Source organism: Oncorhynchus tshawytscha, unplaced genomic scaffold (genome assembly GCF_018296145.1).
Source record: "Oncorhynchus tshawytscha isolate Ot180627B unplaced genomic scaffold, Otsh_v2.0 Un_contig_8519_pilon_pilon, whole genome shotgun sequence".
In the NCBI taxonomy this organism is placed as follows: Eukaryota; Metazoa; Chordata; class Actinopteri; order Salmoniformes; family Salmonidae; genus Oncorhynchus; species Oncorhynchus tshawytscha.
In genome coordinates this window covers 14,524-37,790 of record NW_024607835.1, presented here as the reverse complement: position 1 = coordinate 37,790, position 23,267 = coordinate 14,524, and the positions used below count along the sequence as shown (strand labels likewise).

The following is a 23,267-nucleotide window of genomic DNA, read 5'->3' as shown; positions in this document are numbered from 1 at the left end:
ACTTGACACAACTGTGGATAGCATTGAAGTCAACATGGGCCAGCCTCCCTGTGGAACGCTTTCAACACCTTGTAGGGTCCATGTCCCAACGAATCGAGGCTGTTCTGAGGGCAAAAGGGGGGTAGAACTAAATATTAGGTAAGGTGTTCCTAAATGTTTTGTATACTCAGTGTATGTTCTGCTGAGGTATTCAGTTTGAGATTAAAACGTTCCTCTCTCTCACTATCCATTTCACTGTCAGGGAGTAGAGAATCATATATTTTTCTAATCAATTTGGGTTGAAATTCAAACTTTCCCTCCCTCTCTCCAGTCCCAAAGAAGTTGCTGCTGCAGGAGCCCAACCCCAGAGTGGCAGTGTACCCCCCGTCACCCAGTGCCCATGACCCAAACGTGGTCGGAGACAGCGCCCTCCCTGATGGGACCTCGGTCATAACCTTGGAGTCTGTGCTCTCAGGTGAGCTCCTACATACCCATATGCAGAGACACTGTCACACATACACACATGCATGTGCATACGCACGCACAGCCATGCACACATGCATGCACACTCACGCACATGCAAACACACACACACACACACACAACCCTCAGGGGACCACTTTACACTAAACATATTTGTTTCTTTCCTTTAAAGGACATGGTAAACATAATGCACACACACACACACACACACACACACACACACACACACACACACACACACACACACACACACACACACACACACACACACACACACACACACACACACACACACACACACACACACACACACACACACACACACACACACACACACACACACACACACACACACACACACACACACACACACACACACACACACACACACACACACACACACACACACACACACACACACACAACCCTCAGGGGACCCTTTTACACTAAACAGCCCCCATACATATTTGTTTCTTTCCTTTAAAGGACATGGTAAACATAATGCACACACACACACACACACACACACACACACACACACACACACACACACACACACACACACACACACACACACACACACACACACACACAACCCTCAGGGGACCCTTTTACACTAAACAGCCCCCATACATATTTGTTTCTTTCCTTTAAAGGACATGGTAAACATAATGCACACACACACACACACACACACACACACACACACACACACACACACACACACACACACACACACACACACACACACACACACACACACACACACACACACACACACACACACACACACACACACACACACACACACACACACACACACAACCCTCAGGGGACCCTTTTACACTAAACAGCCCCCATACATATTTGTTTCTTTCCTTTAAAGGACATGGTAAACATAATGCACACACACACACACACACACACACACACACACACACACACACACACACACACACACACACACACACACACACACACACACACACACACACACACACACACACACACACACACACACACACACACACACACACACACACACACAACCCTCAGGGGACCCTTTTACACTAAACATATTTGTTTCTTTCCTTTAAAGGACATGGTAAACATAATTCATCATTTGGACATTAACATTTTGATTGGACAGAAGGAAACTACAGAGGGAGCTAGATGTTAGCAGGGCTTAGACAGGGCAGTCAGGATGGGGCTCATGGGGGGGTTCAAATATATGCCCCAGCATGTAATTTTAGTTTGTTCCGTCATTTGTCGAGCAAGTCAGAGAGAGAACATTGTTTTCACCAGCATGAATGGGTTGTTACATGTACATCAGAATGTTGGGCTCGTGTCCTCTTTTGTATTATCATCAATTACTGATGTCATTTCATCAAGTTCCCAGGACTCAGAGAGAGAGAGAGAGGGAGAGGGAAATTGAGAGAGAAATATCAACCTGCACATGTCCTCTACTGTATACATATTGTTATTGTTGAATGTAGGGTTATTTTGACCCTTGGTTATTGTTGTTACTGTTGCCCTGTTGACAATTGTGATTCTTATTATTTTCATATTGTAAATACCCAAAGTAAGCTTTGGCAATATGTACATTGTTACATCATGCCAATAAAGGAAATTGAATTTAATTGAATTTAGAGAGAGACAGAGAGAGGGAGAAATTGAGAGAGCGAGAGAGAGAGAGAGGGGGAAATTGAGAGAGAGAGAGAGAGAGGGGGGGAAAAATATATCACCTATTGGAAAGACACCACAAAAATCAAAGTAAACTTCAATGCTATTTGGCTCTAAACAGATGGGGGCAGACTATCTGACCACTGTGACTGATAGAAAACTGAGGAAAACATTGACTAGGTACAGACTCAGTGAGCACAGTCTGGCTATAGAGACCGGTCGTCACAGACAAACCTGGCTGCCCAGAGAGGCTGTGCTCACTCTGCTCCAGGGGAGAGGTAGATACAGAGCTATATTTCCTATTACACTGTGACAAATACTCAGAGTATTTCTTTCCCAAAATTAGAATTCAATACAAAGAATTTGAAACTATAAAATATGAAGAAAAAATAAAATATTTATGGGGTGAAAAGCGAAAATGTGCAATTTTGGCAGCCAAATATGTGTCCCCCTGCCACAACCTGAGGGACAGCCAGTGAAAAGTGCAAAGTAATGTCGATAATATTTCCCATCTTGTTTTGTTTTGTCTTTCATACCCTGTCATGTGTCTTCTCAGTCATGTTGACACTGGTCTACTACCAGGTCATGTGTCTTCTCAGTCATGTTGACACTGGTCTACTACCAGGTCATGTGTCTTCTCAGTCATGTTGACACTGGTCTACTACCAGGTCATGTGTCTTCTCAGTCATGTTGACACTGGTCTACTACCAGGTCATGTGTCTTCTCAGTCATGTTGACACTGGTCTACTACCAGGTCATGTGTCTTCTCAGTCATGTTGACACTGGTCTACTACCAGGTCATGTGTCTTCTCAGTCATGTTGACACTGGTCTACTACCAGGTCATGTGTCTTCTCAGTCATGTTGACACTGGTCTACTACCAGGTCATGTGTCTTCTCAGTCATGTTGACACTGGTCTACTACCAGGTCATGTGTCTTCTCAGTCATGTTGACACTGGTCTACTACCAGGTCATGTGTCTTCTCAGTCATGTTGACACTGGTCTACTACCAGGTCATGTGTCTTCTCAGTCATGTTGACACTGGTCTACTACCAGGTCATGTGTCTTCTCAGTCATGTTGACACTGGTCTACTACCAGGTCATGTGTCTTCTCAGTCATGTTGACACTGGTCTACTACCAGGTCATGTGTCTTCTCAGTCATGTTGACACTGGTCTACTACCAGGCCATGTGTCTTCTCAGTCATGTTGACACTGGTCTACTACCAGGTCATGTGTCTTCTCAGTCATGTTGACACTGGTCCACAACCAGGTCATGTGTCTTCTCAGTCATGTTGACACTGGTCTACTACCAGGTCATGTGTCTTCTCAGTCATGTTGACACTGGTCTACTACCAGGTCATGTGTCTTCTCAGTCATGTTGACACTGGTCTACTACCAGGTCATGTGTCTTCTCAGTCATGTTGACACTGGTCTACTACCAGGTCATGTGTCTTCTCAGTCATGTTGACACTGGTCTACTACCAGGTCATGTGTCTTCTCAGTCATGTTGACACTGGTCTACTACCAGGTCATGTGTCTTCTCAGTCATGTTGACACTGGTCTACTACCAGGTCATGTGTCTTCTCAGTCATGTTGACACTGGTCTACTACCAGGTCATGTGTCTTCTCAGTCATGTTGACACTGGTCTACTACCAGGTCATGTGTCTTCTCAGTCATGTTGACACTGGTCTACTACCAGGTCATGTGTCTTCTCAGTCATGTTGACACTGGTCTACTACCAGGTCATGTGTCTTCTCAGTCATGTTGACACTGGTCTACTACCAGGTCATGTGTCTTCTCAGTCATGTTGACACTGGTCTACTACCAGGTCATGTGTCTTCTCAGTCATGTTGACACTGGTCTACTACCAGGTCATGTGTCTTCTCAGTCATGTTGACACTGGTCTACTACCAGGTCATGTGTCTTCTCAGTCATGTTGACACTGGTCTACTACCAGGTCATGTGTCTTCTCAGTCATGTTGACACTGGTCTACTACCAGGTCATGTGTCTTCTCAGTCATGTTGACACTGGTCTACTACCAGGTCATGTGTCTTCTCAGTCATGTTGACACTGGTCTACTACCATTGCTTTAATGTATTGTTGTTCTCATTAATATTGTTGTTGTAGTTGTTGTTAATGGTAATCCCATGTCCACTACTACTATTATTATTGCTGTTGGTCCCACCATTTATTTATATATAAATATATTTTTCGATATGTATACTTTGACAATGTAAGTAATAATGAACTTGCCATGTCAAATGAATTGAAATTGAATTGAGAGAGAGGGGTGGGGGTAATTGATAGAGAGAGAGAGAGTGAAATTCAGATATTGAGATGGAGAGCTAGTGAGCGAGAGGAGGATACACAAACAAAGTTAAATTATTGAAGGGGGATGGCCCGAGTGCAAAACACAAATTATGGTCCCAACATAGCCGTACTCACCATTCGAACACTGATTAGAGAATAGAATAAGGAGGAAGAGCTCTGAACCAACTTTGCTATTTTGTGATTATTTTGGCGTTGATCTTAACTTTTTTTTTAACGAAATGTATCCGCTATCATCTCTAATGATTGTTAAAAACTTTTGATCAGCAATTAGTAACCTCAATTTTGACTTTGCCAATTTTCAGACAACGTAGGAGGATACGTCAGCAAAAAAGAGGAGAGGGGAGTCCTGGTGAGATTAAGGCTAAGGGAAAACCAGCCACCTCTTCCCTCCATTCCATTGGTCAAATCCGATCACAGATTTTCTATGAATGGGACTCTCGTAATTGCAGTATTCTGATTTTCTGAAACATGGCTTTCGGACAACTCGATGGATTCTCCATTCAGAAATTGGATTCAGAGAAATTGAGAGGGGGAGGGGTATGCTTATTCATCAACAGCAAATGACGTGCTGACTCTAGCGCAGTGGAATACCTGATGGATAAATGCCCTCATATCAAGTCCAGTTTTATTTGGCACATGCGCCGAATTCAACCTTACCGTGAAATGCTTACTTACTTACAAGCCCTTAACCAAAAATGTAGTTCAAGAAATAGAGTTATGAAAATATTTAGTAAATCAACTAGAGTAAAACATTTAATAAAAAGTAGCACAATAAAATAACAATAATGAGGGTATATAAAGGGTGTACCGGTACCCAGTCAATGTGCAGGGGTACAGATTAGTCAATGTAATTTGTACATGTAGTGAGGGGTAAAGTGACTACGCATAGATAATAAACAGAGAGTAGCAGCAGTGTAAAAACCAAAATGTGTGTGGGGGGGTCAACGTAAATAGTCTGGGTGGCCATTGATTAATTGTTCAGCAGTCTTATGGCTTGGGGAAAGAAGCTGTTAAGGAGCCTGTTGGACCTAGAATTGGCGCCCCGGTACCAGAGAGAGGTACCAGAGAGAACAGTCCATGACTTGGGGAAAGAAGCTGTTAAGGAGCCTGTTGGACCTAGACTTGGCGCCCCGGTACCAGAGAGAGGTACCAGAGAGAACAGTCCATGACTTGGGGAAAGAAGCTGTTAAGGAGCCTGTTGGACCTAGACTTGGCGCCCGGTACCAGAGAGAACAGTCCATGAATTGGGGGTAGAAGCTGTTAAGGAGCCTGTTGGACCTAGACTTGGCGCCCCGGTACCAGAGAGAGGTACCAGAGAGAACAGTCCATGACTTGGGTGACTGGTGTAGCAATAGGGATGTTACTCATGTTGATGTTACCGTTGCCGCCTGCTATAGACCACCCTCTGCCCCCAGCTGTGCTCTGGACACCATATGCGAACTGATTGCCCCCCATCTATCTTCAGAGTTCGTGCTGCTAGGCGACCTAAACTGGAACATGCTTAACACCCCAGCCATCCTACAATCTAAACTTGATGCCCTCAATCTCACACAAATTATCAATGAACCTACCAGGTACCTCCCCAAAGCCTTAAACACGGGCACCCTCATAGATATCATCTTAACCAACTTCCCCTCTAAATACACCTCTGCTGTTTTCAACCAAGATCTCAGCGATCACTGCCTCATTGCCTGCATCTGTAATGGGTCAGCGGTCAAACGACCTCCACTCATCACTGTAAAACGCTCCCTGAAACACTTCTGCGAGCAGGCCTTTCTAATCGACCTGGCCGGGGTATCCTGGAAGGAGCCGACAGAGATGGCCGCCTCGCTTCGCGTTCCTAGGAAACTATGCAGTTTTTTGTTTTTTTACGTGTTATTTCTTACACTAGTACCCCAGGTCATCTTAGGTTTCATTACATACAGCCGAGAAGAACTACTGAATATAAGATCAGCGTCAACTCACCATCAGTACGACCAAGAATATGTTTTTCGCGATGCGGATCCTGTGTTCTGCCTTACAACCAGTGTAACGGAGTGGATCACATGCAGCGACCAAAAAAAAAAGGGAAACGAAGCGGTCTTCTGGTCAGACTCCGGAGACGGGCACATCGTGCACCACTCCCTAGCATTCTTCTTGCCAATGTCCAGTCTCTTGACAACAAGGTTGATGAAATCCGAGCAAGGGTAGCATTCCAGAGGGACATCAGAGACTGTAACGTTCTCTGCTTCACGGAAACATGGCTAACTGGAGAGACGCAATCCGAAGCGGTGCAGCCAGCGGGTTTCTCCACGCATCGCGCCGACAGAAACAAACATCTTTCTGGTAAGAAGACGGGCGGGGGCGTATGCCTTATGGCCAACGGGACATGGTGTGATGAAAGAAACATACAGGAACTCAAATCCTTCTGTTCACCTGATTTAGAATTCCTCACAATCAAATGTAGACCGCATTATCTACCAAGAGAATTCTCTTCGATTATAATCACAGCCGTATATATCCCCCAAGCAGACACATCGATGGCTCTGAACAAACTTTATTTAACTCTCTGCAAACTGGAAACGATTTATCCGGAGGCTGCATTCATTGTAGCTGGGGATTTTAACAAGGCTAATCTGAAAACAAGACTCCCTAAATTTTATCAGCATATCAATTGCGCAACCAGGGGTGGAAAGACCCTGGATCATTGTTACTCTAACTTCCGCGACGCATATAAGGCCCTGCCCCGCCCCCTTTCGGAAAAGCTGACCATGACTCCATTTTGTTGATCCCTGCCTACAGACAGAAACTAAAACAAGAAGCTCCCACGCTGAGGTCTGTCCAACGCTGGTCCGACCAAGCTGACTCCACACTCCAAGACTGCTTCCATCACGTGGACTGGGAGATGTTTCGTATTGCGTCAGACAACAACATTGACAAATACGCTGATACGGTGTGCGAGTTCATTAGAACGTGCGTTGAAGATGTCGTTCCCATAGCAACGATTAAAACATTCCCTAACCAGAAACCGTGGATTGATGGCAGCATTCGTGTGAAACTGAAGGCACGAACCACTGCTTTTAATCAGGGCAAGGTGTCTGGTAACATGACTGAATACAAACAGTGCAGCTATTCCCTCCGCAAGGCTATCAAACAAGCTAAGCGCCAGTACAGAGACAAAGTAGAATCTCAATTCAACGGCTCAGACACAAGAGGCATGTGGCAGGGTCTACAGTCAATCACGGACTACAGGAAGAAACCCAGCCCAGTCACGGACCAGGATGTCTTGCTCCCAGGCAGACTAAATAACTTTTTTGCCCGCTTTGAGGACAATACAGTGCCACTGACACGGCCTGCAACGGAAACATGCGGTCTCTCCTTCACTGCAGCCGAAGTGAGTAAGACATTTAAACGTGTTAACCCTCGCAAGGCTGCAGGCCCAGACGGCATCCCCAGCCGCGCCCTCAGAGCATGCGCAGACCAGCTGGCCGGTGTGTTTACGGACATATTCAATCAATCCCTATACCAGTCTGCTGTTCCCACATGCTTCAAGAGGGCCACCATTGTTCCTGTTCCCAAGAAAGCTAAGGTAACTGAGCTAAACGACTACCGCCCGTAGCACTCACATCCGTCATCATGAAGTGCTTTGAGAGACTAGTCAAGGACCATATCACCTCCACCCTACCTGACACCCTTGACCCACTCCAATTTGCTTACCGCCCAAATAGGTCCACAGACGATGCAATCTCAACCACACTGCACACTGCCCTAACCCATCTGGACAAGAGGAATACCTATGTGAGAATGCTGTTCATCGACTACAGCTCGGCATTCAACACCATAGTACCCTCCAAGCTCGTCATCAAGCTCGAGACCCTGGGTCTCGACCCGCCCTGTGCAACTGGGTACTGGACTTCCTGACGGGCCGCCCCCAGGTGGTGAGGGTAGGCAACAACATCTCCTCCCCGCTGATCCTCAACACTGGGGCCCCACAAGGGTGCGTTCTGAGCCCTCTCCTGTACTCCCTGTTCACCCACGACTGCGTGGCCATGCACGCCTCCAACTCAATCATCAAGTTTGCGGACGACACAACAGTGGTAGGCTTGATTACCAACAACGACGAGACGGCCTACAGGGAGGAGGTGAGGGCCCTCGGAGTGTGGTGTCAGGAAAATAACCTCACACTCAACGTCAACAAAACTAAGGAGATGATTGTGGACTTCAGGAAACAGCAGAGGGAACACCCCCATCCACATCGATGGAACAGTAGTGGAGAGGGTAGCAAGTTTTAAGTTCCTCGGCATACACATCACAGACAAACTGAATTGGTCCACTCACACAGACAGCATCGTGAGGAAGGCGCAGCAGCGCCTCTTCAACCTCAGGAGGCTGAAGAAATTCGGCTTGTCACCAAAAGCACTCACAAACTTCTACAGATGCACAATCGAGAGTATCCTGGCGGGCTGTATCACCGCCTGGTATGGCAACTGCACCGCCCTCAACCGTAAGGCTCTCCAGAGGGTAGTGAGGTCTGCACAACGCATCACCGGGGGCAAACTACCTGCCCTCCAGGACACCTACACCACCCGATGCTACAGGAAGGCCATAAAGATCATCAAGGACATCAACCACCCGAGCCACTGCCTGTTCACCCCGCTGTCATCCAGAAGGCGAGGTCAGTACAGGTGCATCAAAGCTGGGACCGAGAGACTGAAAAACAGCTTCTATCTCAAGGCCATCAGACTGTTAAACAGCCACCACTAACATTGAGTGGCTACTGCCAACACACTGTCAATGACACTGACTCTACTCCAGCCACTTTAATCATGGGAATTGATGGGAAATGATGTAAATATATCACTAGCCACTTTAAACAATGCTACCTTACATAATGTTACTTACCCTACATTGTTCATCTCATATGCATACGTTGATACTGTACTCTATATCATCGACTGCATCCTTATGTAATACATGTATCACTAGCCACTTTAACCATGCCACTTGGTTTACATACTTATCTCATATGTATATACTGTACTCGATATCAGCTACTGTATCTTGCCTATGCTGCTCTGTACCATCACTCATTCATATATCCTTATGTACATATTCTTTATCCCCTTACACTGTGTATAAGACAGTAGTTTTTTGGAATTGTTAGTTAGATTACTTGCTCGTTATTACTGCATTGTCGGAACTAGAAGCACAAGCATTTCGCTACACTCGCATTAACATCTGCTAACCATGTGTATGTGACAAATAAAATTTGATTTGATTTGGATATTGATCTCATCCCGTCAGTAGAGGATGCCTGGATATTTTTTTTTAAATGCCTTCCTAACCATCTAAAATAAACATGCCCCATTCAAGAAATTTAGAACCAGGAACAGATATAGCCCTTGGTTCTCCCCAGACCTGACTGCCCTTAACCAACACAAAAACATCCTATGGCGTTCTGCATTAGCATCGAACAGCCCCCGTGATATGCAGCTGTTCAGGGAAGCTAGAAACCATTATACACAGGCAGTTAGAAAAGCCAAGGCTAGCTTTTTCAAGCAGAAATTTGCTTCCTGCAACACTAACTCAAAGTTCTGGGACACTGTAAAGTCCATGGAGAATAAGAACACCTCCTCCCAGCTGCCCACTGCACTGAAGATAGGAAACACTGTCACCACTGATAAATCCACCATAATTGAGAATTTCAATAAGCATTTTTCTACGGCTGGCCATGCTTTCCACCTGGCTACTCCTACCCCGGTCAACAGCACTGCACCCCCAACAGCAACTCGCCCAAGCCTTCCCCATTTCTCCTTCTCCCAAATCCATTCAGCTGATGTTCTGAAAGAGCTGCAAAATCTGGACCCCTACAAATCAGCCGGGCTAGACAATCTGGACCCTTTCTTTCTAAAATTATCTGCCGAAATTGTTGCCACCCCTATTACTAGCCTGTTCAACCTCTCTTTCGTGTCGTCTGAGATTCCCAAAGATTGGAAAGCAGCTGCGGTCATCCCCCTCTTCAAAGGGGAGACACTCTAGACCCAAACTGCTACAGACCTATATCTATCCTACCGTGCCTTTCTAAGGTCTTCGAAAGCCATGTCAACAAACAGATTACCGACCATTTCGAATCTCACCATACCTTCTCTGCTATGCAATCTGGTTTCAGAGCTGGTCATGGGTGCACCTCAGCCACGCTCAAGGTCCTAAACGATATCTTAACCGCCATCGATAAGAAACATTACTGTGCAGCCGTATTCATTGATCTGGCCAAGGCTTTCGACTCTGTCAATCACCACATCCTCATCGGCAGACTCGACAGCCTTGGTTTCTCAAATGATTGCCTCGCCTGGTTCACCAACTACTTCTCTGATAGAGTTCAGTGTGTCAAATCGGAGGGTCTGCTGTCCGGACCTCTGGCAGTCTCTATGGGGGTGCCACGGGGTTCAATTCTTGGACCGACTCTCTTCTCTGTATACATCAATGAGGTCGCTCTTGCTGCTGGTGAGTCTCTGATCCACCTCTACGCAGACGACACCATTCTGTATACTTCCGGCCCTTCTTTGGACACTGTGTTAACAACCCTCCAGGCACGCTTCAATGCCATACAACTCTCCTTCCGTGGCCTCCAATTGCTCTTAAATACAAGTAAAACTAAATGCATGCTCTTCAACCGATCGCTACCTGCACCTACCCGCCTGTCCAACATCACTACTCTGGACGGCTCTGACTTAGAATACGTAGACAACTACAAATACTTAGGTGTCTGGTTAGACTGTAAACTCTCCTTCCAGACCCATATCAAACATCTCCAATCCAAAGTTAAATCTAGAATTGGCTTCCTATTTCGCAACAAAGCATCCTTCACTCATGCTGCCAAACATACCCTTGTAAAACTGACCATCCTACCAATCCTCGACTTTGGCGATGTCATTTACAAAATAGCCTCCAATACCCTACTCAACAAATTGGATGCAGTCTATCACAGTGCAATCCGTTTTGTCACCAAAGCCCCATATACTACCCACCATTGCGACCTGTACGCTCTCTCGTTGGCTGGCCCTCGCTTCATACTCGTCGCCAAACCCACTGGCTCCATGTCATCTACAAGACCCTGCTAGGTAAAGTCCCCCTTATCTCAGCTCGCTGGTCACCATAGCATCTCCCACCTGTAGCACACGCTCCAGCAGGTATATCTCTCTAGTCACCCCCAAAACCAATTCTTTCTTTGGCCGCCTCTCCTTCCAGTTCTCTGCTGCCAATGACTGGAACGAACTACAAAAATCTCTGAAACTGGAAACACTTATCTCCCTCACTAGCTTTAAGCACCAACTGTCAGAGCAGCTCACAGATTACTGCACCTGTACATAGCCCACCTATAATTTAGCCCAAACAACTACCTCTTTCCCAACTGTATTTAATTTTAATTTATTTATTTTGCTCCTTTGCACCCCATTATTTTTATTTCTACTTTGCACATTCTTCCATTGCAAAACTACCATTCCAGTGTTTTACTTGCTATATTGTATTTACTTTGCCACCATGGCCTTTTTTGCCTTTACCTCCCTTCTCACCTCATTTGCGCACATTGTATATAGACTTGTTTATACTGTATTATTGACTGTATGTTTGTTTTACTCCATGTGTAACTCTGTGTTGTTGTATCTGTCAAACTGCTTTGCTTTATCTTGGCCAGGTCACAGTTGTAAATGAGAACTTGTTCTCAACTTGCCTACCTGGTGAAATAAAATAAATAAAATAAAATAAATGTGATGCAGGAAACAGAAACCAATTGTTACTTACTGTCTTCATGTAGTGGATGTGTGGGCTGACAACATGCATAATTAAGTGTGCTTAACTATATGTCGTGACTACAACACAAAGCATATTTAACAACTGAAATCTTTGACAATTTTTTGTGCCTTCCTCTGACACCTTCCTCTGACACCAGTATATAGATCCTGGATGGCAGGAATCTTGGTCCCAGTGATGTACCGGGCCGTACGCACTACCCTCTGTAGTGCCTTACGGTCAGATGCTGAGCAGTTGCCATACCAGGCGGTGATGCAACCGGTCAGGATGCTCTCGATTGTTCAGCTGTAGAACTTTTTGAGGATCTGGAGACCCATGCCAAATCTTTTCAGTCTCCTGAGGGGGAAAATATTTTGTCATGCCCGACTGTATTGGTGTGTTTGTCCATGATAGTTTGTTGGTGATGTGGACACCAAGGAATTTGAAACTCTCGACTTGCTCCACTACAGCCCCGTCGATGTTAATGGGGGAGTGCTCGGCCGTCCTTTTCCTGTAGTCCATGATCAGCTCCTTTGTCTTGCTCACATTGAGGGAGAGGTTGTTGTCCTGGCACCACAGTGCCAGGTATCTGACCTCCACCCTATAGGCTGTTTCATTGCTGTCGGTGATCAGGCCTACCACTGTTGTGTCGTCAGCAAACTTAATGATGGTGTTGGAGTTGTGCTTGGCCACGCAGTCTTGGGTGAACAGGGAATACAGGAGGGGACTAAGCACGCAACCCTGAGGAACCCCGTGTTGAGGATCAACGTGGCAGATGTGTTGTTACCTACCCTTACCACCTGGGGGCGACCTGTCAGGAAGTCCAGGATCCAGTTTCAGAGGGAGGTGTTTTGTTCCAGGGTTCTTAGCTTCTACCTCCCAAGAGAGTTTTCAGCTGTTATCGTGACTTCTGTATATACCACCTCAGGACCAGAAAAACAACAAGCTGGCACTTATTGAACTGTACAAGGCTATAAACAAGCAGAAAACCATACACCAGGAGGCTGGTTTTCTCGTTTCCGGTGATTATAATTCAATAAGACGCGTGATGCCCAACTTTCTTCAACACGTCTCCTTCACCACTAGGGGCGATAGTCCTGGACCACTGTTACTCTACCCACAAGCAAGCATACAAGACCCTTCTTCGTCCCCTCTTCGATTATGACTCTATACTCCTGCTATAAGCAGAAGCTCAAACAGTAAGTACCCATGACCAATGTTCCTTCTAATTTCAGGTTGGATCAGTCCAGACTTGAACCTCCAAATGTTAGTGCGTGTTTACTGTGAACATTAAGGCTGTAACCACTTTAATTGACTGTTTTAACAGTGGCCATTTAGGCTACTGTGGCTATTTGATCATAATCTAGGCCTACCAGAGTGTCCTACCATAAATACAACTATAGAGAAAATGCATCCCATAGCATTTTAACACAGAAATAGCTGTTCTATCATTCAGCCGACAGTAGCAGACAATGTGTGGTGTTCAATGTAGGCCTACATTCCATGAGACTATCACAGCCAACCCCCAGGCTATGGCTGCAATGTGTGGTGTTCAATGTAGGCCTACATTCCATGAGACTATCACAGCCAACCCCCAGGCTATGGCTGCAATGTGTGGTGTTCAATGTAGGCCTACATTCCATGAGACTATCACAGCCAACCCCAGGCTATGGCTGCAATGTGTGGTGTTCAATGTAGGCCTACATTCCATGAGACTATCACAGCCAACCCCAAGGCTATGGCTGCAATGTGTGGTGTTCAATGTAGGCCTACATTCCATGAGACTATCACAGCCAACCCCCAGGCTATGGCTGCAATGTGTGGTGTTCAATGTAGGCCTACATTCCATGAGACTATCACAGCCAACCCCAGGCTATGGCTGCAATGTGTGGTGTTCAATGTAGGCCTACATTCCATGAGACTATCACAGCCAACCCCCAGGCTATGGCTGCAATGTGTGGTGTTCAATGTAGGCCTACATTCCATGAGACTATCACAGCCAACCCCAGGCTATGGCTGCAATGTGTGGTGTTCAATGTAGGCCTACATTCCATGAGACTATCACAGCCAACCCCCAGGCTATGTCTGAGGACGCAAGCAAGAACATGAAGTCGTGCTACGACCATCAAACAAACAGGACAATACAGGACCAATGTGGAATCCTATTAGACAGGCTCCACATGTGGCAGGGGTTACAGTCATTACGGATTACAAAGGAAGACCCAGTTGTGATCTGCCCAACGATGACCAGACGAACTGAATTAGTTTTATGCAAGCTTTGACAAAAACAACACAGAACCGTGCATGAGGGCGCCCACCCGATTTCATTGATCATTTGTATATTTCAGATAGGCCTAGTTTGGGTGTGTTATAATTATATACCTCTGTGGTGCTACTGGCTATATGTCTAAAGATACCTGTAATATCACACTACCTTCAATACTTATGGGATGAAGATGAAACATTCTGGCAATTACTTACCATTTTTGGGAGGAAGAAACAGGCTACAGACAGATCATTCTTTCCATCCGATCCTGCAACCTCCGCTGTGTAAAGTACTTAAGTAAAAATACGTTAAAGTACTACTTAAGTCGTTTTTCGGGTATCTGTACTATTTGTATTTTTGACAACTTTTACTTCACAACATTCCTAAAGAACATAATGTACTTTTTACTACATTTTCCTTTGACACCCAAAAGTACTCGCTACATTTGGAGTGCTTATCAAATCAAATCACATTTTATTTGTCACATACACATGGTTAGCAGATGTTAATGCGAGTGTAGCGAAATGCTTGTGCTTCTAGTTCCAACAATGCAGTAATAACCAACAAGTAATCTAACTAACAATTCCAAAACTACTGTCTTATACACAGTGTAAGGGGATAAAGAATATGTACATAAAGATATATGAATGAGTGATGGTACAGAGCAGCATAGGCAAGATACAGTAGATGGTATCGAGTACAGTATATACATATGAGATGAGTATGTAAACAAAGTGGCATAGTTAAAGTGGCTAGTGATACATGTATTACATAAGGATGCAGTAGATGATATAGAGTACAGTATATACGTATACATATGAGATTAATAATGTAGGGTATGTAAACATTATATTAGGTAGCATTGTTTAAAGTGGCTAGTGATATATTTGACATTTCCCATCAATTCCCATCATTAAAGTGGCTAGAGTTGAGTCAGTGTGTTGGCAGCAGCCACTCAATGTTAGTGGTGGCTGTTTAACAGTCTGATGGCCTTGAGATAGAAGCTGTTTTTCAGTCTCTCGGTCCCAGCTTTGATGCACCTGTACTGACCTCGCCTTCTGGATGATAGCGGGGTGAACAGGCAGTGGCTCGGGTGGTTGTTGTCCTTGATGATCTTTATGGCCTTCCTGTAACATCGGGTGGTGTAGGTGTCCTGGAGGGCAGGTAGTTTGCCCCCGGTGATGCGTTGTGCAGACCTCACTACCCTCTGGAGAGCCTTACGGTTGTGGGCGGAGCAGTTGCCGTACCAGGCGGTGATACAGCCCGCCAGGATGCTCTCGATTGTGCAGGTGGTGAAGGTAGGAAACAACATCTCCACTTTGCTGATCCTCAACTCTGGGTCCCCAGAGACTGGGAGATGTATTCACCTTTCAGCAGGATAATAACCTAAAACACAAGGCCAAATCTACACTGGAGTTGCTTACCAAGAAGACAGTGAATGTTCCTGAGTGGCCAAGTTACAGTTTTGACATAAATCTACTTGAAAATCTATGACAAAACCTGAAAATGGTTGTCTAGAGATGATCAACAACCAATTTGACAGAGCCTGAAGAATTTTGAAAAGAATAATGGGCAAATGTTTCACAATCCAGGTGTGGAAAGCTGTTAAGGACATGCATATCTGGTGCATGTCTACTCATTATGTCAGATATCCGGAAATGTATAGATATTGACCCTTTTCACCCAGTGACTGGGTAAATGTCCTGGACCATAGGTAGGCTTGGGCGGTATCCAGATTGTCATACCTTCATAGCGACCTTGTGTCATACCGGTATATTCAGTAATACTGGCACTGAGCACAAGGGGCACTATTTTCAAACCCCACTGTAATCCGAAGGTTAGCAGTGCTGACAAGTATATGTAACATCCCATAGAGAGTGCTAACTAAATGCTACGAGCGCATTGCAAACATGTTCTAGTCTCTGACTTAAAGTATTTGCAGGTCAGAAACCCCAGCTCATAAAGTTATACAAGTTACAAAAAAATGCTGCTCACAGTAATACTAGACAGCAAGGCTCTTGATCCAGGATGGGATTCTCTGCTGTTAATAACAAACAAAGCTTGATTTTGGAATAAGCTCATAGCTAACTAGCTACTAAATTAGCATACCAAATGTACAACTGCAGAGCATTTAGCACATTTTAGACAGTTAACTTGATAGTTATAAGATATCTGGCAAACATTTAGTTGTGAATTCCATACTGTGACTAGATCACCTGGCACGTTCTGCACGACAGCGACTTACAAGGCACCAGTCTCTCAATGTTTTGTGGTTGTAAACAAACACCATGTGACTGGGGACTACCAGTAAGCGTCATAATGAAAAATAACGTGACAGGTGACTAGATCACCTGGCACGTTCTGCACGACAGCGACTTACAAGGCATCAGTCTCTCAATGTTTTGTGGTTGTAAACAAACACCATGTGACTGGGGACTACCAGTAAGCTTCATAATGAAAAATAACGTGACAGGTGAAATGAAGAACGCAATGTTCTTTATCTCTGATACAAAGGAGTTGGGTTAAATGCGAATCACACATTTCAGTTGAAGACATTCATTTGTACAACTGACTAGGTATCCCCCTTTCCTTTTTCTCACGTCATGTACAAGTTGACTGCAGGTCAACTTCAAAAGTAGCTACAAATATTACAATGTATTTTTTTTAAACGGTGCATGGATAGCATACCTGAGTAATGAGCCAGTCATGGGTAACCATCTGTCGGCTTGTCCCCTTGTGTGTTGGGTTTGATGTGCTTCCCCAAGCAGTCTAGAGCATCCTTGGCAGTGGAAAACGTGTGTGTTGTGTTCTGGAAGGTGAAGATGAGTTTTGCTGGGTGGATGAAGCCGCATCTCAGGTTTAGCTTGCATAGCTGGGATCTCACCTCGTTGTAGGTCTCCCTCTGTCTTAGCAGTTCGGCACTCAGGTCTTGGTAGATGCTGATCCTCTTCTCTGCAAGGCTAACAATTTGCCGCTTGACTTCAACGCTGTGGATCCGTACAATCCTACAGCAAGAGATGAGCTGTGTGGTTCTCAATGTTAATCAGCAGCACTGGACCCATCTGCCAAACAGCTCATAGAAAAGATCTTGAAAGAAGTTGGAAGCTGCTTCCAATCTAGTCTCAAGTCTTGTGGCACATTGAATTTACGGGAATGATTTTCGATTGATTACATCTTTTAAGAGTTTGATCATCCCGTCCAATTTAGCTGGTGCTGTTTCCAGGTCATGGAGTCGCACCTCTGTCGTGTTGGCTGTCTTCTCCAAACGTTCATCTTTAGTTGACTAGATATCCCCTTTAGCAGTCAGCACTGACCATTATTCATTTCATGGTTTCAGTTGTTGTTTCATTGTAATCTCCTCTCATGGTAGCGGCTCTTTTTGTTGGCTGGTGTTGAGACCCGCCATGTTCTCACAGTTGAATTTTGGACGGATCAATTCTTGCTGCTCGAGCCTAATATACCTGCTAGGTTATTTCTTGTCACACAATGAATGTTCCACACCTTAATATGTTGTTTAGTAGTTGACACGTTTTAGGAAATAAATGTGTTAATTCATAGTCATTTGCAAAAGAAAGCCACGAAAAGGCCAAGCGTTTCAATGGATGCCAACGGTTCCCTAATTCTCATCGGTTTTATATAATAACTTGAAAAATGTATAAGTGAGGTGTATGTTAGATGTGGCTACGGTTATGCTACCTACCCTTTAAAGACCCCTGCCACCAAAATCCATAGACTATTCTCTCTGCTTCCGCACTCCAAACGGTACCAGAGCAACAAGTCTGACACCAACAGGCTCCCACACAGCTTCTGTCCCCAAGCCATAAGACTGCTAAATAGCTACACGGACTATCATTGACCTTTTATTTGATTCATATTTTTGCACTGACTCTATGCACACTCACAGGACTATACACACTCTCACTGATACTCCAATACACACTCACACTTAGCATGCACACACATCCATATGGACTTTACACACACATACGCTGCTACTCCGCTGATCAGATTCTGATGCCTAGTCACCTCACCCCTATACATATCTACCCCTACCACTCCAGCATCCCTGCACATTGTAGATGTGGTATTGGCACTGGCCCTGTAATAGCTAAGCTACTTTCTCATGTTCTATTCCTTGTGTGTTTTTGTTTTACTTTAGTTTATAGTCCTATGGATATTGACTACTGCATTGTTGGGAAAGAGCTTGAAAGAAAGGCATTTCACTGTACCTGTGCACATGACAATACAACTTGAAACACACACACACACACTAGCCTCACTCACGCCACCCTTCTGGAAAAAGCTGTTTCGATCACAAATCTAGGAAGACAACCACACTTTCTCCATTAATCGTAAGTTTACCAAATCTTTCCATTTCATCTATCACTTTTCTTTGTTTCGTTTTTGCACGAAGCAAGGGATAACAATAGTACATGCTCCATAGAATGAGTGTACAAAACATTAGGAACACTGGGTCTTCCCATGACATTGTCACGATTGTCGTAAGAACATTCGGACCAAAGCGCAACGTGATATGGGTTCCACATATTTATTGAAGAGAAACGCACAAAACAATAAAGAACAAACTAAACGTGATGTAAATGAAGTGCTCACAGGCAACTACACATAAACAAGATCACACCACAACAGGACCAAGCAGCATGCCCAGGAGGAGAAGGTATCCTGGACTTGGGAGGAAATCCTGGCAGGACAGGATAGCCTTCCTTGGCGGCAGACGCAAGGAGAGAAGGGAGGACAGCGACGACGCCGGGGTTCGCGGCCACAAAGAAAGCCCAAAAAACAGGCCAACATTTGGGGGGTGGCACAAGGGGTGGTCGGCGGAGCCGAGGAGTGAGTCAGAGATCGTCAGTGAGTTGATGGAGAAATTGGAGGAGAGAGTTGTGTTGGTGTATGATGCACGACATTCGCCCTAAGGAGCGTGTCATCAGTTTGATGAAACCTGAGTCAGCTCTCCGTACTCGTCCTGAGGAGCGTGCTATCAGTCTGGTAAAATCTGTGCCGGCTCCACGCACCAGGTCTCCAGTACACCTCCCCAGCCCATTACGTCCTGTGCCAGCTCTCCGCACTCGCCTTGAGGCGCGTGTCATCTGTCCGGTACGTCCTGTGCCAGCTCCCCGCACTCGCCGTGCGAAGTGTGTCATCGTTCCGGTACAATCTGTGCCGGGTATACGCACCAGGTCTCCAGTATGCCTCCACAGCCCAGTACGTCCTGTGCCAGCTCCACGCACCAGGCACCAGGTCTGCAGTCCAGAGCCTCCAGCAAGGGTCAACGGTCAGGAGGTTCCAGACAAGGCGTCCAGTCCTGCTCCATGGCAGGAGCCTCCCTCTGCGCCGGTACCCAGTCCAGGCATGGCGTCCTGTCCCGCTCCATGGCAGGAGCCTCCCTCTGCGCTGGTGCCCAGTACAGGCACGGCGTCCAGTCCTGCTCCATGGCAGGAGCCTTCCTCTGCGCCGGGGGGAAGGCTCATCACGTTTCATTTGTTTTTTATTGTTTTGTGCGTTTCACTTCAATAAAATGTGGAACCCATATCACGCTGCGCCAGTGACAGACATAGACTCACCAGGTGAATCCAGGTGAAAGTTATGATCCCTTATTGATGTCACCTGTTAAATCCACTTCAATCAGTGTAGAGGAAGGGGAGGAGACAGGTTAAAGAATGATTTTAAACCTTGAGACAATTGAGATATGGTTTGTGTATGGGTGCCATTCAGTGGGTGACTGGGCAAGACCAAATATTTAAGTGCATTTTAATGGGGTATGGTAGTAGGTGCCAGGCGCATCGGTTTGAGTGTGTCAAGAACTGCAACACTGCTGGATTCTTCACGCTCAACAGTTTCCCGTGTGTATCAAGAATGGTTCACCACCCAAAGGACATCCAGTAAACTTGACACCACTTTGGGAAGCATTGGAGTCAACATGGGCCAGTATCCCTGTGGAACTCTTTAGACACCTTGTAGAGTCCATGCCCCAACTAATTCAGGCAAAAAGGGGTACAAGTCAATATTATGAAGATGTTCCTAATGTTTTGTACATAGTGTATATTCTTTTGAAACAATCAAATATCTCTGTTTGATCCATATATTTTCCAGACTTTATTCTATAAAAGAGCAGTATATTCTTCGTAATGCCTAATAGGTACTGGTCTGCAATGTGTTACACTGCATTTGGTCCAGGTGGAAACACTTACCTACTCAGTCAGCAGTTCCGCTCTCTAAACTACATATATCAGATCAAGGCTGTGTGCCCGACACACCTTACAGATCCTGCAATTAGGGGGTTGAGTGTACACACACACATACATCCCACTCGGTTGGGTCGATTTAAGTCTCTACCTCCATCTCTGTGTTTATCCCCGCTGTCTGGTGGAGTTGTCGTGTTTTCACTGAAGCGTTGCATACAAACATCGAACAAACGTAGTCCAGATCTGTTTCACATGTCAGTGTTGGATTATAGAGTGAGCCCACCTCTCCTCTTTATATGGCTAAGTACAGAGGGGATATACAGATTTATGCAGACAGTTTGTTGGATTAGAGAATTCGGGGACCTCTGCACAGTGTTCATTATGGAGCTAAGTAATCAGATAATCGTGTGCTCAACTACTACTCAAACAACTCAACCTCAGCTGACCTTAGAAAAGCTAAAGAGTCTGAAACCGCATTCACTGCACAATTTTCTCAATCCTTTCACAGTACACAATACTCAAAGTCCCAGTATCAAATTTGGAGAGTCGACGTCGAACATGACATTTGTGGCAAATATTGTGTATTGTGAAAGCAGTTTAAACTGTGAGAGAACTCACTATGATCATATGCAGATGTTTCCAGCTGTAAATGTATGGAACACAATTCAGCAGACTCCGGAAATGTCTCCTGAAATTCCCCTAATAGATCTTTTCCCGTAGCAATGTGACTCTATTCCTCAACGTCAGTCAGACCAAGGAGCTGATTGTGGACTATAGATGGCTTGCAGTTGCGTCGCAAATCACATAGCAACCACACCAGGCGCCATGTTCCCAATCTGGCCCTCAAACCATCACGGTCACCTAATAATCCCCAGTTTACAATTGGCTCATTCATCCCCCTCCTCTCCCCTGTAACTATTCCCCAGGTCATTGCTGTAAACGAGAACGTGTTCCCAGTCAACTTACCTGGTAAAATAACAGATAAATAAACCTATTTTAAAAAATATTTAAAATGTTGGAAGACCAGAATCAGTCTGGTGGGAAAGCCCTCCAATCATTCACATGGCTGAATGTATTTTTCTACCACCTAAAACTTCTGGTAGATTGCCCATTATTTTGTTTTTCTAAGGACCCAGAAAATGTAGGCAGTGGGAGAACCTATTCAAGTAAGTAAATATATTTAGAAAATGATAGCTACAGGAACTATGTGTGCAGGCTAACTCAAACGAGCTGCTAATGTATTGTTCGCCAGCTAGCTAACATTGCCAGCTAGCTAACATTGCCAGCTAGCTAACATTGCCAGCTAGCTAACATTGCATACTTTATAGGTAGCCAAGTGAATTAAATATCACCAACTTCATATTAGCTAGTTAGCTAGATATGTTGACGTATTTATCGTTGTAACTTGAAATGCATTTGAAGCTAGGTAGCTAGCTAGCTAACAGCCACGGAAGTGGGTGAAAGGTTTAACTAGCCGTTCCAGCTTTCAGAGAAGGGAGAGTAGGCTACTCTCGATAGGGCAAGTATCTTTGTGGGAGGACATTATGAAAAGACTCTCCAGTTCCAGTCCCTAGTGAGAAAACTAGGAGGACAGAGAGATATTATATAGTAACATAATATTTAGTGCTGTCCAATTTTAGTATAATGCAGCCTGTTTCTTTGTGAGGTTTTCTGTCCTCGGATACAGAGAGCTGTGAAACCCTGACTGCAGATGTAGAGGTCCCACTGAATGTCCCAAGAGACTAAGGGTATATTCTTGTATACCAAGGATTATATGTGTACCTATGTTATGTATAGTTGGCCTGCTGGGTGTGCAGGCTTTTGTTCCAGCCCAGCACTAACACAGCTGGTTTATCAAACCTAATTAGTTGATAATCAAGTGCTGCGAGGTTGGCGACTTTTGGTGTTGACTTTTTATTGTTCACCTGAAATGATGCTTTAAAACTTCTCTAGGGTAGGGGGCACTATTTTCACCTGCGGATGAAAAGCGTGCCCAAAGTAAACTGCCTGCTACTCAGGCCCAGAAGCTAGGATATGTATATAATTGGTAGATTTGGATAGAAAACACTGTAATGTCTGTGTGTATAACAGAACTGATTTGGCAGGCGAAAACCAGAGAAAAATCTATCCAGGAAGTAGGATTTTTTTTTTTTTTTCCATTCAATGCCATTACAGTATCCATTGACTCAATGCCATTACAGTATCCAAAGTTGCACTTTCTATGCCTTCCACTAGATGTCAACAGTCTTCTGAGAAATGAGGGAGTAAGAGTCTGAATGAGTGGACCCTGCCGTGTCACAGAGATTTTTCATGCGCGCAACCGATAGCGCACCTTTCTTGTTAATCTTTTATATTGACGACATTATTGTCTGGTTGAAATATTATAGATTATTTAGGCTAAAAACAACCTTAGGATTGATTATAAACATCGTTATACATGTTTTTACTAACTTCACGGATACTATTTGGATTTTTCGTCTGCCTGTTGTGACTGCGTTTGAGCCTGTGGATTACTGAAGTAAACGCGCCAACAAAAGGTTTTTGGATATA

At 44.9% G+C, this 23,267-nt stretch overlaps 1 protein-coding gene across 1 annotated transcript in view; it reads left to right on the top strand.

The window, feature by feature from the left end:
* Window positions 1-310: 310 nt before the first annotated feature.
* LOC112236088 (protein eva-1 homolog A) overlaps window positions 311-23,267 on the top strand; it is a gene marked incomplete at its 5' end in the record, with an annotated part of 32,478 nt that continues 9,521 nt past the window's right edge. Inside the window, 1 exon segment of the mRNA XM_042312671.1 lies at window positions 311-454.